The following is a 16,799-nucleotide window of genomic DNA, read 5'->3' on the forward strand; positions in this document are numbered from 1 at the left end:
TAACTAAAGCAGAGTTATTCCTGTAAAACGGCAAGGTTTTGGGAGAGGAAATGCTTAGAGGCCAAACTAGATCCAGCCTGAGTTGGGGCATTTCGCCCCAGGCGGAGAACCCTGCATGTAGAAATTCAGTCGAGGAGAGGCCCATTGTGTACATTGTTGGAGAAAAGCTGCTTGTGTTCCACCTGCAACTAAAGCAGAGTTCTTCCGATAAAACTGCGTGTTTTTAGAGAGGAAATCCTTAGAGACCACAGTAGAGCCTGCCATGGTTGAGGCAGTTCGCTCCACGTGGGACACCCTGCATATAGAACAAGTACATTCGGGATAATGCACATTGAGTGCACTGATGGAGAAATGCTTCTTGTGTTACACCTGGAACTAAGGCAGAGTGTTCCGGTAAAACTGCGGTGTTTGGGAGAGGAAATGCTTAGAGGCCTCACTAGAGCCTGCCTGGGTTTAGGCATTTCACTCCACGGGGGAAACCTTGAGTATAGAAGTTCTTTCGGGCAAAGCCCACTGTGTACACTGTGGGAGAAAAGCTGCTTGTGTTCCACCAGAAACTGAAGGAGAATTCTTCGGGTAAAACTGCGTGTTTTGGGAGAGGAAATGCTTAGAGGCATAAGTAGAGCCTGCCTTGGTTGAGGTACTTCACTCCACGCGGGACACCCTGCGTATAGAATTTCTTTCGGGGAAAGGCCCATTGTGTACACTGTGGAAGAAAACCAGCTGTGTTCCACCAGCAACTAAAGCAGAGTTCTTCCGTTAAAACTGCGTGTTTTGGGAGAGGAAATGCTTACAGTCCTCACTACAGCCTGCCTTTGTTGAGGCAGTTCACTCCACGTTGGAAAACCTGCATATAGAAGTTCATTCGTGGAAGAGCCCAAAGAGTACACAGTGGCAGAAATGCTGCTTGTGTTCCACCTGCAACTAAAGCAGAGTTCTTTGGGGAAAACTGCCGTGTTTTGGGAGAGGAAATGCTTAGAGACCTCACTAGAGCCTGCATTGGTTTAGGCATTTCACTCCACGCGGGACACTGTGAGTATAGATGTTCTTTCGGGCAAAGGCCCATTGGGTACACTGTAGGAGAAAAGCTGCTTGTATTCCGCCTGCAACTAAAGCAGAGTTCTTCGGGTAAATCTGCGTGATTTGGGAGAGGAAATGCTTACAGTCCTTACTAGAGGCTGCCTTGCTTGAGGCAGTTCGCTGCATGCAGGACACCCTGCATATAGAAGTTCATTTGGGGAAGGGCCCTTTGTGTTTAGTTTGGGAGATATGCAGCTTGTGTTCCACCTGCAGTTAAGGCAGTGTTCTTCGGGTAAAAGTGTCATGTTTTCAGAGAGGAAATCCTTAGAGACCACAGTAGAGCCTGTCATGGTTGTGAACAGTTCGCTCCACGCGGGACACCCTGCGTATAGAACAAGTTCATTCCGGGAAGTGTCCATTGTGTGCACTGAGGGAGAAATGTTGCTTGTGTTACACGTGGAAATAAAGCAGATTTCTTCGGGTATTACTGCCGTGTTTTGGGCGAGGAAATGCTTTGATGCCTCACTAGAGCCTGCCTTGGTTTAGGCATTTCACTCCACGTGGGACACCTTGAGTATAGAAGTTCTTTCAGGCAAAGGCCACTCTGTACACTGTGGGAAAAAAGCTGCCTGTGTTCCACCGGCAACTACAGCTGAGTTCTTCACGTAAAACTGCATGTTTTGGGAGAGGAAATGCTTACAGTCCTTACTAGAGCCTGCCTTGCTTGAGGCAGATCGCTGCACGTGGGACACTTGCATATAGAAGTTCATTCAGGGAAGGGTCCTTTGTGTACAGTGTGGGGGAAATGCAGCTTGTGTTCCACCTGCAATTAAGGCAGAGTTCTTTGGGTAAAAGTGCCATGTTTTCAGAGAGGAAAGCCTTAGGGACCGCAGTAGAGCCTGCCATGGTTGAGGCAGTTCTCTCCAGCCGGGACACCATTCTTATAGAACAAGTTCATTAGGGGAAGTGCCCATTATTTACACTGTGTGAGAAAAATTTCTTCTGTTACACCTGCAACTAAAGCAGAGTTCTTCTTTTAAAACTGAGTGTTTTGTAAGAGGAAAGGCTTAGAGTCCTTACTAGAGCCTGCCTTGGTTGAGGCAGTTCGCTCTACGCGGGGCAAACTGCGTATTGAATTTCATTCAGTGAAGGACACATTGTGTACAGTGTGGGAGAAATTCAGCTTGTGTTTCACCTGCAATTATGGAAGAGTTCTTCGGGTACAAGTGACGTGTTTTCAGAGAGGAAATCCTTAGAGACCACAGTAAAGCCTGCCATGGTTGACACTGTTCGCTCCACGCGGGACACCCTGCTTATAGAACAAGTTCTTTCGGGGAAGTGCCCATTGTATGCACTGATGGAGAAATGCTGCTTGTGTTCCACCTGCAACTAAAGCAGAGTTCTTTGGATAAAACTGCCTTGTTTTGGGAGAGGAAATGCTTAGAGGCCTCACTAGAGCCTGCCTTGGTTTAGGCATTTCACTCCACGTGGGACACCTTGAGCATAGAAGTTCTTTCGGGCAAAGGCCTTTGGGTACACTGTGGGAGAAAAGCTGCTTGTGTTCCACCTGCAACTAAAGCAGAGTTCTTCCTTTAAAACTGAGTGTTTTGGAAGAGGAAATGCTTAGAGTCCTTACTAGAGCCTGCCTTGGTTGAGGCAGTTCGCTCCATGTGTGACACCCTGCATATTGAAGGTCATTCAGGGAAGGACACTTTGTGTATAGTGTGGGAGAAATGCAGCTTGTGTTCCACCTGCAATTATGGCAGAGTTCTTCGGGTACAAGTGCCGTGTTTTCAGAGAGGAAATCCTTAGAGACCACAATAGAGCCTGCCATAGTTGAGGCTGTTCGCTCCACGTGGGACACCCTGCGTATAGAACAAGTTTATTCGGGGAAATGCCCATTGTGTGCACTGATGGAGAAATGCTGTTTGTGTTACACGTGGAACTAAAGCAGAGTTATTTGTGTAAAACTGCCGTGTTTTGGGAGAGGAACTTCTTAGAGGCCTCACTAGAGCATGCCTTTGTTTAGGCACTTCACTCCACGTGGGACACCTTGAGTATAGAAGTTCTTTCAGGCAAAGGCCACTGTGTACACTGTGGGAGAAAAGCTGCTTGTGTTCCACCTGCAACTAATGCAGAATTCTTCAGGTAAAACTGCGTGTTTTGGAGAGGAAACGCTTAGAGGCATAAGTAGAGCCTGCCTTGGTTGAGGTAGTTCACTCCACGCGGGTCACCCTGCGTATAAAAGTTCATTTGGGGAAAGGACCATTCTGTACACTCTGGGAGAAATGCTGCTTGTGTCCCACCTGAAACTAAAGCAGTGTTCTTCTGTTAAAACTGTGTGTTTTGGGAGAGGAAATGCTTAGAGTCCTTACTACAGCCTGCCATTGTTGAGGCAGTTCGCTCCAGGTTTGAAATCCTGCATTTAGAATTTCATTCGTGGAAGAGCCCAAAGAGTACACAGTTGCAGAAATGCTGCTTGTGTTCCACCTGCAACTAAAACAGAGTTCTTTGGGTAAAACTGCCGTGTTTTGGGAGAGAAAATGCTTAGAGGCCTCACTAGAGCCTTGCTTGGTTTAGACATTTCACTCCACGCAGGACACCTTGAGCATAGAAGTTCTTTCGGGCATAGGCCCTTTGGGTACACTGTGGGAGAAAAGCTGCTTGTGTTCCACCGGCAACTAAAGCAGAGTTCTTCGGGTAAACCTGCGTGTTTTGGGAGAGGAAATGCTTACAGTCCTTACTAGAGCCTGCCTTGTTTGAGGCAGTTCGCTGCATGCGGGACACCCTGCATATAGAAGTTCATTCAGGAAAGGGCCCTTTGTGTACAGTGTGGGAGAAATGCAGCTTGTGTTCCACCTGCAATTTAGGCAGAGTTCTTTGGGTACAAGTGCCGTGTTTTCAGAGAGGAAAGCCTTAGGGACCATAGTAGAGCCTGCCATGGTTGAGGCAGTTCACTCCACACGGGACACCATTCTTATAGAACAAGTTCATTAGGGGAAGTGCCCATTGTGTACACTGTGGGAGATAAATTGTTTGTGTTCCACCTGCAACTAAGGCAGAGTTCTTCCTTTAAAACTGAGTGTTTTGGAAGAGGAAATGCTTAGAGTCCTTACCAGAGCCTGCCTTGGTTGAGGCAGTTCGCTCCATGCGGGACACCCTGCATATTGAAGATCATTCAGGGAAGGACAGTTTGTGTACAGTGTTGGAGAAATGCAGCTTGTGTTCCACCTGCAATTATGTCAGATTTCTTCGGGTACAACGGCCGTGTTTTCAGAGAGGAAATCCTTAGAGACCACAGTAGAGCCTGCCATGGTTGAGACTGTTCGCTCCACGCGGGACACCCTGCGTATAGAACAAGTTCTTTTGTGGAATTGCCCATTGTGTGCACTGATGGAGAAATGCTGCTTGTGTTACATCTGGAACTAAAGCAGAGTTCTTTGGGTAAAACTGCCGTGTTTTGGGAGAGGAAATTCTTAGAGGCCTCACTAGAGCATGCCTTGGTTTAGGCATTTCACACAACGAAGGACACCTTGAGTAGAGAAATTCTTTCGGGCAAAGGCCACTGTGTACACTGTGGGAGAAAACTACTTGTGTTCCACCTGCAACTAAAGCAGAGTTCTTCGGTTAAAACTGCGAGTTTTGGGAGAGGAACCTCTTAGAGGCATACGTAGAGCCTGCCTTGGTTGAGGTAGTTCACTCCACGCGGGACACCCTGCGTATAGAATTTCATTTGGGGAAAGGACCATTGTGTACACTCTGGGAGAAAACCTGCTTGTGTTCCACCTGCAGCTAAAGCAGAGTTCCTCCGTTAAAACTGCGTGTTTTGGGAGAGGAAATGCTTACAGTCCTCACTACTGCCTGCCTTGGTTGAGGCAGTTCGCTCCACGTGGGAAACCCTGCATATAGAAGTTCATTCGTGGAAGAGCCCAAAGAGTACACAGTGGCAGAAATGCTGCTTGTGTTCCACCTGCAACTAAAGCAGTGTGCTTTGGGTAAAACGGCCTTGTTTGGGGAGAGGAAATGCTTAGAGGCCTCACTAGAGCCTGCCTTGGTTTAGGCATTTCACTCCACGCGGGACACCTTGAGCATAGAAGTTCTTTCGGGCAAAGACCCTTTGGGTACACTGTGGGATAAAAGCTGCTTGTGTTCCACCGGCAACTAAAGCAGAGTTCTTTGGGTAAAACTGCGTGTTTTGGGAGAGGAAACTCTTAGAGGCATAAGTAGAGCCTGCCTTGGTTGAAGTAGTTCACTCCCCGCGGGACAACCTGCATATTGAAGTTCATTCTGGAAAAGGACCATTGTGTACACTCTGGGAGAAAACATGCTTGTGTTCCACCTGCAACTCAAGCAGAGTTCTTCGGTTAAAACTGCGTTTTTGGGGAGAGGAAATGATTAGAGTCCTCACTACAGCCTGCCTTGCTTGAGGCACTTTGCTCCACGCGGGACACACTGTATATTGAAGTTCATTCGCGGAAGGTTTCTTTGTGTACATTGTGGGATAAATGCGGGTTGTGATCCACCTGCAATTAAGGCAGAGTTCTTCGGGTAAAACTGCCGTGTTTTCAGAGAGGAAATCCTTAGAGCGCACAGTAGAGCCTGCCATAGTTGAGACTGTTCGCTCCACGCGGGACACCCTGCGTATAGAACAAGTTCATTCGGGGAAGTGCCCATTGTGTGCACTGATGGAGAAATGCTGCTTGTGTTACACCTGGAACTAAAGCAGAGTTCTTTGGGTAAAAAAGCCGTATATTGGGAGAGGAAATTCTTTGAGGCCTCACTAGAGAATGCCTTGGTTTAGGCATTTCACTCCACGCTGGACACCTTGAGTATAGAATTTCTTTTGGGCAAAGGCCACTGTGTACACTGTGGGAGAAAAACTGCTTGTGTTCCAAATGCAACTAAAGCAGAGTTCTTCAGGTAAAACTGCGTGTTTTGGGAGAGGAAACGCTTAGAGTCATAATTAGAGCCTGCCTTGGTTAAGGTAGTTCACTCCACGCGGGACAACCTCCGTAGAGAATTTCATTCGGGGAAAGGACCATTGTGTACACTCTGGGAGAAAACATGCTTGTGTTCCACCTGCAACTAAAGCAGAGTTCTTCCGTTAAAAATGAGTGTTTTGGAAGAGGAAATGCTTAGAGTCCTTACTAGAGCCTGCCTTGGTTGAGGCAGTTCGCTCCATGCCGGACACCCTGCATATTGAAGGTCATTCCGGGAAGGCCACTTTGTGTACAGTGTGGGAGAAATGCAGCTTGTGTTCCACCTGCAATTATGGCACAGTTCTTCGGGTACAAGTGCCATGTTTTCAGAGAGGAAATCCTTAGATACCACAATAGAACCTGCCATAGTTGAGGCTGTTCGCTCCACGCGGGACACCCTGCGTATAGAAGAAGTTCATTCGGTGAAATGCCCATTGTGTGCACTGATGGAGAAATGCAGTTTGTGTTACACGTGGAACTAAAGCAGAGTTATTTGGGTAAAACTGCCTTGTTTTGGGAGAGGAAATTCTTAGAGGCCTCACGAGAGCATGCTTTGGTTAGGCATTTCCTCCACGACGGACACCTTGAGTATAAAATTTCTTTTGGGCAAAGGCCACTGTGTACACTGTGGGAGAAAATGTGTTTGTGTTCCACATGCAACTAAAGCAGAGTTCTTCGGGTAAAACTGCGTGTTTTGGGAGAGGAAACGCTTAGAGTCATAATTAGAGCCTGTGTTGGTTGAGGTAGTTCACTCCACGCGGGACAACCTGCGTATAGAAGTTCATTCGGGGAAAGGACCATTGTGTACACTCTGGGAGAAAACATGCTTTAGTTCCACCTGCAACTAAAGCAGAGTTCTGACGTTAAAACTGGGTGTTTTGGGAGATGAAGTGCTTAGAGTCCTCACTACAGCCTGCCTTGCTTGAGGCACTTCGCTCCACGCGGGACACCCTGTATATTGAAATTCATTCGTGGAAGGGCCCTTTGTATACATTTTGGGATAAGTGCAGTTGTGTTCCACCTGCAATTAAGGCAGATTTCTTTGGGTAAAACTGCCGTGTTTTCAGAGAGGAAATGCTTAGAGAGCACTGTAGAGCCTGCCATGGTTGAGACTGTTCGCTCCACGCGGGACACCCTGCGTATAGAAGAAGGTCATTCGGGGAAGTGCCCATTGTGTGCCCTGATGGAGAAATGCTGCTTGTGTTACACCTGGAACTAAAGCAGAGTGCTTTGGGTAAAACAGCCGTGTTTTGGGAGAGGAAATTCTTTGAGGCCTCACTTGAGCATGCCTTGGTTAGGCATTTCACTCCACGTGGGACACCTTGAGTATAGAATTTCTTTTGGGCAAAGGCCACTGTGTACACTGTGGGAGAAAAGCTGCTTGTGTTCCACATGCAACTAAAGCAGAGTTCTTTGGGTAAAACTGCGTGTTTTGGGAGAGGAAACGCTTAGAATCATATTTAGAGCCTGCCTTGGTTGAGGTAGTTCACTCCACGCGGGACAACCTCGGTATAGAAATTCATTCGGGGAAAGGACCATTGTGTACACTCTGGGAGAAAACATGGTTGTGTTCCACGTGCAACTAAAGCAGAGTTCTTCCGTTAAAACTGAGTGTTTTGGAAGAGGAAATGCTTAGAGTCCTTACTAGAGCCTGCCTTGGTTCTGGCAGTTCGCTCCATGCGGGACACCCTGCATATTGAAGGTCATTCAGGGAAGGACACTTTGTGTACAGTGTGGGAGAAATGCAGCTTGTGTTCCACCTGCAATTATGGCAGAGTTCTTCGGGTACAAGTGCCGTGTTTTCAGAGAGGAAATCCTGAGAGCCACCAATAGGGCCTGCCATAGTTGAGGCTGTTCGCTCCACGCCGGACAACCTGCGTATAGAACAAGTTCATTCGGGGAAGTGCCCATTGTGTGCACTGATGGAGAAATGTTGCTTGTGTTACACCTGGAACTGAAGCAGAGTTCTTTGGGTAAAACTGCCGTGTTTTGGGAGAGGAAACTCTTAGAGGCATAAGGAGAGCCTGCCTTGGTTGAGGTAGTTCACTCTACGTGGGACAGCCTGCGTATCGAATTTCATTTGGGGAAAGGACCATTGTGTACTCTCTGGGAGAAAAGCTGCTTGTGTTCCAACTGCAACTAAAGCAGAGTTCTTCCGGTAAAACTGCGTGTTTTGGGAGAGGAAATGCTTACAGTCCTCACTACAGCCTGCCTTGGTTGAGGCAGTTCGCTCCACGTGGGAAACCCTGCAGATAGAAGTTCATTCGTGGAAGGGCCCAAAGAGTACACAGTGGCACAAATGCTGCTTGTGTTACACCTGCAAGTAAAGCAGAGTTCATTGGGTAAAACTGCCGTGTTTCGGTAGAGGAAATGCTTAGAGGCCTCACTAGAGCCTGCCTTGGTTTAGGCATTTCACTGCACGCGGGACACTTTGAGCATAGAAGTTCTTTTGGGCAAAGGCCCTTTGGGTACACTGTGGGAGAAAAGCTGCTTGTGTTCCACCAGCAACGAAAGCAGAGTTTTCGGGTAAAACTGCGTGTTTTGGGAGAGGAAACTCTTAGAGGCATAAGTAGAGCCTGCCTTGGTTGAGGTAGTTCACTCCACACGGGACAACCTGCGTATAGAAATTCATTCTGGGAAAGAACCATTGTGTACACTCTGGGAGAAAAGCTGCTTGTGGTACACCTGCAACTAAAGCAGAGTTCTTCCATTAAAAGTGCGTGTTTTGGGAGAGGAAATGCTTAGAGTCCTCACTACAACCTGCCTTACTTGAGGCACTTCGCTCCACACGGGACACCCTGTATATTGAAGTTCATTCGGGGAAGTGTCCTTTGTGTACATTTTGGGATAAATGCAGGTTGTGTTCCACCTGCAATTAAGGCAGAGTTCTTCGGGTAAAACTGCCGTGTTTTCAAAGAGGAAATCCTTAGAGACCACAGTAGAGCCTGCCATGGTTGAGGCTGTTCGCTCCATGCGGGAAACCCTGCGTATAGAACAAGTTCATTCGGGGAAGTGCCCTTTGTGTGCACTGATGGAGAAATGCAGCTTGTGTTACACCTGGGACTAAAGCAGAGTTCTTTGGGTAAAACTGCTGTGTTTTGGGAGAGGAAATTCTGTGAGGCCTCACGAGAGCATGCTTTGGTTAGGCATTTCCCTCCACGCCGGACACCTTGAGTATAGAATTTCTTTTGGGCAAAGGCCACTGTGTACACTGTGAGAGAAACTTGCTTGTGTTCCACATGCAACTAAAGCAGAGTTCTTCGGGTAAAACTGCGTGTTTTGGGAGAGGAAACGCTTAGAGTCATAATTAGAGCCTGTGTTGGTTGAGGTAGTTCACTCCACGCGGGACAACCTGCATATAGAAGTTCATTCGGGGAAAGGACCATTGTGTACACTCTGGGAGAAAACATGCTTGAGTTCCACCTGCAACTAAAGCAGAGTTCTTCCGTTAAAACTGGGTGTTTTTGGAGGTGAAGTGCTTAGAGACCTCACTACAGCCTGCCTTGCTTGAGGCACTTCGCTCCACGCGGGACACCATGTATATTTAACTTCATTGGGGAAAGGCCCTTTCTGTACATTTTGGGATAAGTGCAGGTTGTGTTCCACCTGCAATTAAGGCAGTGTTCTTCGGGTAAAAGTGCCGTGTTTTCAGAGGGGAAATCCTTAGAGACCACAGTAGAGCCTGCCATGGTTGAGGCTGTTCGCTCCAGGCGGGACACCGTGCGTATAGAACCAGTTCATTCGGGGAAGTGCCCATTGTGTGCACTGATGGAGAAATGCTGCTTGTGTTCCACCTGCAACTAAAGCAGAGTTCATTGGGTAAAACTGCCGTGTTTTGGTAGAGGAAATGCTTAGAGGCCTCACTAGAGCCTGCCTTGGTTTAGGCATTTCACTGCACGCGGGACACTTTGAGCATAAAAGTTCTTTCGGGCAAAGGCCCTTTGGGTACACTGGGGAGAAAAGCTGCTTGTGTTCCGCCGGCAACGAAAGCAGAGTTCTTCGGGTAAAACTGCGTGTTTTGGGAGAGGAAACTCTTAGAGGCATAAGTAGAGCCTGCCTTGGTTGAGGTAGTTCACTCCACGCGGGACAACCTGCATATTGAATTTCATTCTGGGAAACGACCATTGTATACACTCTGGGAGAAAACATGCTTGTGTTCCACCTGCAACTAAAGCAGAGTTCTTCCATTAAAAGTGCGTGTTTTGGGAGAGGAAATGCTTTGAGTCCTCACTACAGCCTGCCTTGCTTGAGGCACTTTGCTCCACGCGGGACACCCTGTATATTGAAGTTCATTCGGGGAAGAGCTCTTTGTGTACATTGTGGGATAAATGCAGGTTTTGTTCCACCTTCAATTAAGGCAGAGTTCTTCGGGTAAGACTGCCGTGTTTTCAGAGAGGTAATCCTTAGTGACCTCAGTAGAGCCTTCCATGGTTGAGACTGTTGGCTCCACGCGGGACACCCTGCGTATAGAACCAGTTCATTCGGGGAATTGCCCATTGTGTGCACTGATGGAGAAATGTTGCTTGTGTTACACCTGGAACTAAAGCAGAGTTCTTTGGGTAAAACTGCCGTGTTTTGGGAGAGCAAACGCTTAGACGCCTCACTAGAGCCTGCCTTGGTTTCGGCATTTCACTCCACGTGGGACACCTTGAGTATAGAAATTCTTTCGGGGAAAGGCCACTGTGTACACTGTGGGAGAAAAGCTGCTTGTGTTCCACCTGCAACTAAAGCAGAGTTCCTTGGATAAAATGCGTGTTTTGGGATAGGAAACTCTTAGAGGCATAAGTAGCGCCTGCCTTGGTTGAGGTAGTTCACTCCACGTGGGACACCCTGCGTATAGAATTTCATTTGGGGAAAGGACCATTGTGTACACTCTGGGAGAAAAGCTGCTTGTGTTCCACCTGCAACTAAAGCAGAGTTCTTCCGTTAAAACTGCGTGTTTTGGGAGAGGAAATGCTTACAGTCCTCACTACAGCCTGCCTTGGTTGAGGCAGTTCGCTCCACGTGGGAAACCCTGCATACAGAATTTCATTCGTGGAAGAGCCCAAGAGTACACAGTGGCACAAATGCTGCTTGTGTTCCATCTGCAAGTAAAGCAGATTTCATTGGGTAAAATTGCCGTTTTTTGGGCGAGGAAATGCTTAGAGGCCTCACTAGAGCCTGCCTTGGTTTAGGCATTTCACTGCACGCGGGACACTTTGAGCACAGAATTTCTTTCTGGCAAAGGCCCTTTGGGTACACTGTGGGAGAAAAGCTGCTTGTGTTCCACCGGCAACTAAAGCAGAGTTCTTCCATTAAAACTGCGTGTTTTGGGAGATGAAGTGCTTAGAGTCCTCACTACAGCCTGCCTTGCTTGAGGCACTTCGCTCCACGCGGGACACCCTGTATATTGAAATTCATTCGGGGAAGGGCCCTTTGTATACATTTTGGGATAAGTGCAGGTTGTGTTCCACCTGCAATTAAGGCAGAGTTCTTCGGGTAAAAGTGCCGTGTTTTCAGAGAGGAAATCCTTAGAGACAACAGTAGAGCCTGCCATGGTTGAGGCTGTTCGCTCCAGGCGGGACACCATGCGTATAGAACCAGTTCATTCGGGGAAGTGCCCATTGTGTGCACTGATGGAGAAATGCTGCTTGTTTTACACCTGTAACTAAAGCAGAGTTCTTCGGCTAAAACTGCCGTGTTTAGGGAGAGGAAATGCTTAGGGACCTCACTAGAGCATGCCTTGGTTTCGGAGTTTCACTCCACATGGGACACCTTGAGTATAGAATTTCTTTTGGGGAAAGGCCACTGTGTACACTGTCGGAGAAAAGCTGCTAGTGTTCCATTTGCAACTAAAGCAGAGTTCTTCCGTTAAAACTGCGTGTTTTGGGAGAGGAAATGCTTACAGTCCTCACTACAGCCTGCCTTGGTTGAGGCAGTTCGCTCCACGTGGGAAACCCTGCATATAGAAGTTCTTTCGAGGAAGAGCCCAAATATTACACAGTGGCAGAAATGCTGCTTGTGTTCCACCTGCAACTAAAGCAGAGTTCCTTGGGTAAAACGACCGTGTTTTGGGAGAGGAAATGCTTAGAGGCCTCACTAGAGCCTGCCTTGGTTTAGGCATTTCACTCCACGCGGGACACCTTGAGCATAGAAGTTCTTTCGGGCAAAGGCCCTTTGGGTACACTGTGGGAGAAAAGCTGCTTGTGTTCCACCGGTAACCAAAGCAGAGTTCTTCGGGTAAAACTGCGTGATTTGGGAGAGGAAATTCTTACAGTCCTTACTACAGCCTGCCTTGCTTGAGGCAGTTCACTGCACGCGGGACACCCTGCATATAGAAGTTCATTCAGGGAAGGGCCCTTTGTGTACTGTGTGGGAGAAATGAAGCTTGTGTTCCACCTGCAATTAAGGCAGAGTTCTTTGGGTAAAAGTGCCGTGTTTTCAGAGAGGAAAGCCTTAGGGAGCACAGTAGAGCCTGCCATGGTTGAGGCAGTTCGCTCCACACGGGACACCATTCTTATAGAACAAGTTCTTTAGGGGGAATGCCCATTGTATACACTGTGGGAGAAAAAGTGCTTGTGTTCCACCTGCATCTAAAGCAGATTTGTTCCGTTAAAACTGAGTGTTTTGGAAGAGGATATGCTTAGCGCCCTTACTAGAGCCTGCCTTGGTTGAGGCAGTTCGCTCCATGCGGGACACCCTGCATATTGAAGTTCATTTAGGGAAGGACACTTTGTGTACAGTGTGGGAGAAATGCAGCTTGTGTTCCACCTGAAATTATGGCAGATTTCTTCGGGTACAAGTGCCGTGTTTTCAGAGAGGATATTCTTAGAGACCACAATAGAACCTGCCATAGTTGAGGCTGTTCGCTCCACGCGGGACATCCTGCGCATAGAACAAGTTCATTCGGTGAAGTGCCCATTGTGTGCACTGATGGAGAAATGCTGCTTGTGTTACACCTGGAACTGAAGCAGAGTTATTTGGGTAAAACTGCCGTGTTTTGGGAGAGGTAATTCTTAGAGGCCTCACTAGAGCATGCCTTGGTTTAGGCATTTCACTCCACGCGGGACACCTTGAGTTTAGAATTTCTTTCTGGCAAAGGCCACTGTGTACACTGTGGGAGAAAAGCTGCTTGTGTTCCACCAGCAACTAAAGCAGAATTCTTCTGGTAAAACTGCGTGTTTTGGGAGAGGAAACTCTTAGAGGCATAAGTAGAGCCTGCCTTGGTTGAGGTAGTTCACTCCACGCGGGACAACCTGCGTATAGAAATTCATTCTGGGAAAGAACCATTGTGTACACTCTGGGAGAAAAGCTGCTTGTGTTCCACCTGCAACTAAAGCAGAGTTCTTCCATTAAAAGTGCGTGTTTTGGGACAGGAAATGCTTAGAGTCCTCACTACAGCCTGCCTCACTTGAGGCACTTCGCTCCACACGGGACACCCTGTATATTGAAGTTCATTCCGGGAAGGGTCCTTTGTGTACATTTTGGGATAAATGCAGGTTGTGTTCCACCTGCAATTAAGGCAGAGTTCTTCGGGTAAAACTGCCGTGTTTTCAAAGAGGAAATCCTTAGAGACCACAGTAGAGCCTGCCATGGTTGAGGCTGTTCGCTCCACGCGGGAAAACCTGCGTATAGAACAAGTTCATTCGGGGAAGTGCCCTTTGTGTGCACTGATGGAGAAATGCTGCTTGTGTTACACCTGGGAATAAAGCAGAGTTCTTTGGGTAAAACTGCTGTGTTTTGGGAGAGGAAATTCTGTGAGGCCTCAGGAGAGCATGCTTTGGTTAGGCATTTCCCTCCACGCCGGACACCTTGAGTATAGAATTTCTTTTGGGCAAAGGCCACTGTGTACACTGTGGGAGAAACCTGCTTGTGTTCCACATGCAACTAAAGCAGAGTTCTTCGGGTAAAACTGCGTGTTTTGGGAGATGAAGTGCTTAGAGTCCTCACTACAGCCTGCCTTGCTTGAGGCACTTCGCTCCACGCGGGACACCCTGTATATTTAACTTCATTCGGGGAAGGGCCCTTTGTGTACATTTTGGGATAAGTGCAGGTTGTGTTCCACCTGCAATTAAGGCAGTGTTCTTCGGGTAAAAGTGCCGTGTTTTCAGAGAGGAAATCCTTAGAGACCACAGTAGAGCCTGCCATGGTTGAGGCTATTCGCTCCAGGCGGGACACCGTGCGTATAGAACCAGTTCATTCGGGGAAGTGCCCATTGTGTGCACTGATGGAGAAATGCTGCTTGTGTTCCACCTGCAACTAAAGCAGAGTTCTTTGGGTAAAACGACCGTATTTTGGGAGAGGAAATGCTTAGAGGCCTCACTAGAGCCTGCCTTGGTTTAGGCATTTCACTCCACGTGGGACACCTTGAGCATAGAAGTTCTTTCGGGCAAAGGCCCTTTGGGTACACTGTGGGAGAAAAGCTGCTTGTGTTCCACCGGCAACAAAAGCAGAGTTCTTCCGTTAAAACTGCGTGTTTTGGGAGAGGAAATGCTTACAGTCCTCACTACAGCCTGCCTTGGTTGAGGCAGTTCGCTCCACGTGGGAAACCCTGCATATAGAAGTTCATTCGTGGAAGACCCCAAAGAGTACACAGTGGCACAAATGCTGCTTGTGTTCCACCTGCAAGTAAAGCAGAGTTTATTGGGTAAAACTGCCGTGTTTTGGTAGAGGAAATGCTTAGAGGCCTCACTAGAGCCTGCCTTGGTTTAGGCATTTCACTGCACGCGGGACACTTTGAGCATAGAAATTCTTTCGGGCAAAGGCCCCTTGGTTACACTGTGGGAGAAAATCTGCTTGTGTTCCACATGCAACTAAAGCAGAGTTCTTCCGTTAAAACTGCGTGTTTTGGGAGAGGAAATGCTTACAGTCCTCACTACAGCCTGCCTTGGTTGAGGCAGTTCGCTCCACGTGGGAAACCCTGCATATAGAAGTTCTTTCGAGGAAGAGCCCAAATATTACACAGTGGCAGAAATGCTGCTTGTGTTCCACCTGCAACTAAAGCAGAGTTCTTTGGGTAAAACGACCGTGTTTTGGGAGAGGAAATGCTTAGAGACCTCACTAGAGCCTGCCTTGGTTTAGGCATTTCACTCCACGCGGGACACCTTGAGCATAGAAGTTCTTTCGGGCAAAGGCCCTTTGGGTACACTGTGGGAGAAAAGCTGCTTGTGTTCCACCGGTAACCAAAGCAGAGTTCTTCGGGTAAAACTGCGTGATTTGGGAGAGGAAATGCTTACAGTCCTTACTACAGCCTGCCTTGCTTGAGGCAGTTCGCTGCACGCGGGACACCCTGCATATAGAAGTTCATTCAGGGAAGGGCCCTTTGTGTACAGTGTGGGAGAAAAGCTGCTTGTGTTCCACATGCAACTAAAGCAGAGTTCTTCGGGTAAAACTGCGTGTTTTGGGAGAGGAAACTCTTAGAGGCATAAGTGGAGCCTTCCTTGGTTGAGGCAGTTCACTCCACGCGGGACAACCTGCGTATTGAAGTTCATTCTGGGAAACGACCATTGTGTACACTCTGGGAGAAAACATGCTTGTGTTCCACCTGCAACTAAAGCAGAGTTCTTCCGTTAAAAGTGCGTGTTTTGGGAGAGGAAATGCTTAGAGTCCTCACTACAGCCTGCCTTGCTTGAGGCACTTCGCTCCACGTGTGACACCCTGTATATTGAAGTTCATTCGGGTAAGGGCTCTGATAGGTTTTTGTTTGTTTGTTTGTTTTTGTGTGTTTTTTTTTGCGGTACGCAGGCCTCTCACTGGCGCGGCCTCTCCCACTGCGGAGCACAGGCTTCAGACGCGCAGGCTCAGCGGCCATGGCTCACGGGCTCAGCCCCTCCGCTTCATGTGGGATCTTCCCAGATCGGGGCACGAACCCACGTCCCCTGCATCGGCAGGCGGACTCTCAACCACTGCATCACCAGGGAAGCCCCGGGGAAGGGCTCTTTGTGTACATTGTGGGATAAATGCAGGTTGTGTACCACCTGCAATTAAGGCAGAGTTCTTCGGGTAAGACTGCCGTGTTTTCAGAGAGGTAATCCTTAGAGACCTCAGTAGAGCCTGCCATGGTTGAGACTGTTCGCTCCACGAGGGACCCCCTGCGTATAGAACCAGTTCATTCGGGGAAGTGCCCAATGTGTGCACTGATGGAGAAATGCTGCTTGTGTTACACGTGGAACTAAGGCAGAGGTATTTGGGTAAAACTGCCGTGTTTTGGGAGAGGAAATTCTTAGAGGCCTCACTAGAGCATGCCTTGGTTTAGGCATTTCACTCCACGCGGGATACCTTGAGTATAGAAGTTCTTTAGGGCAAAGGCCACTGTGTACACTGTGGGAGAAAAGCTGCTTGTGTTCCACCAGCAACTAAAGCAGAGTTCTTCGGGTAAAACTGCGTGTTTTGGGTGAGGAAACTCTTAGAGGCATAAGTAGAGCCTGCCTTGGTTGAGGTAGATTACTCAACGTGGGACAACCTGCGTATAGAATTTCATTCTGGGAAAGGACCATTGTGTACACTCTGGGAGAAAAGCTGCTTGGGTTCCACCTGCAACTAAAGCAGAGTTCTTCCGTTAAAAGTGCGTGTTTTGGGAGAGGAAATGCTTAGAGTCCTCACTACAACCTGCCTTACTTGAGGCCGTTCGCTCCACGCAGGACACCCTGTATTTTGAAGTTCATTCGGGGAAGGGTGCTTTGTGTACATTTTTGGATAAATGCAGGTTGTGTTCCACCTGCAATTAAGGCAGAGTTCTTCGGGTAAAACTGCCGTGTTTTCAGAGAGGAAATCCTTAGAGACCACAGGAGAGCCTGCCATGGTTGAGGCTGTTCGCTCCAC

Source organism: Mesoplodon bidens, assembly GCF_964165515.1.
Source record: "Mesoplodon bidens genome assembly, chromosome: 19".
Lineage (NCBI taxonomy): Eukaryota > Metazoa > Chordata > Mammalia > Artiodactyla > Ziphiidae > Mesoplodon > Mesoplodon bidens.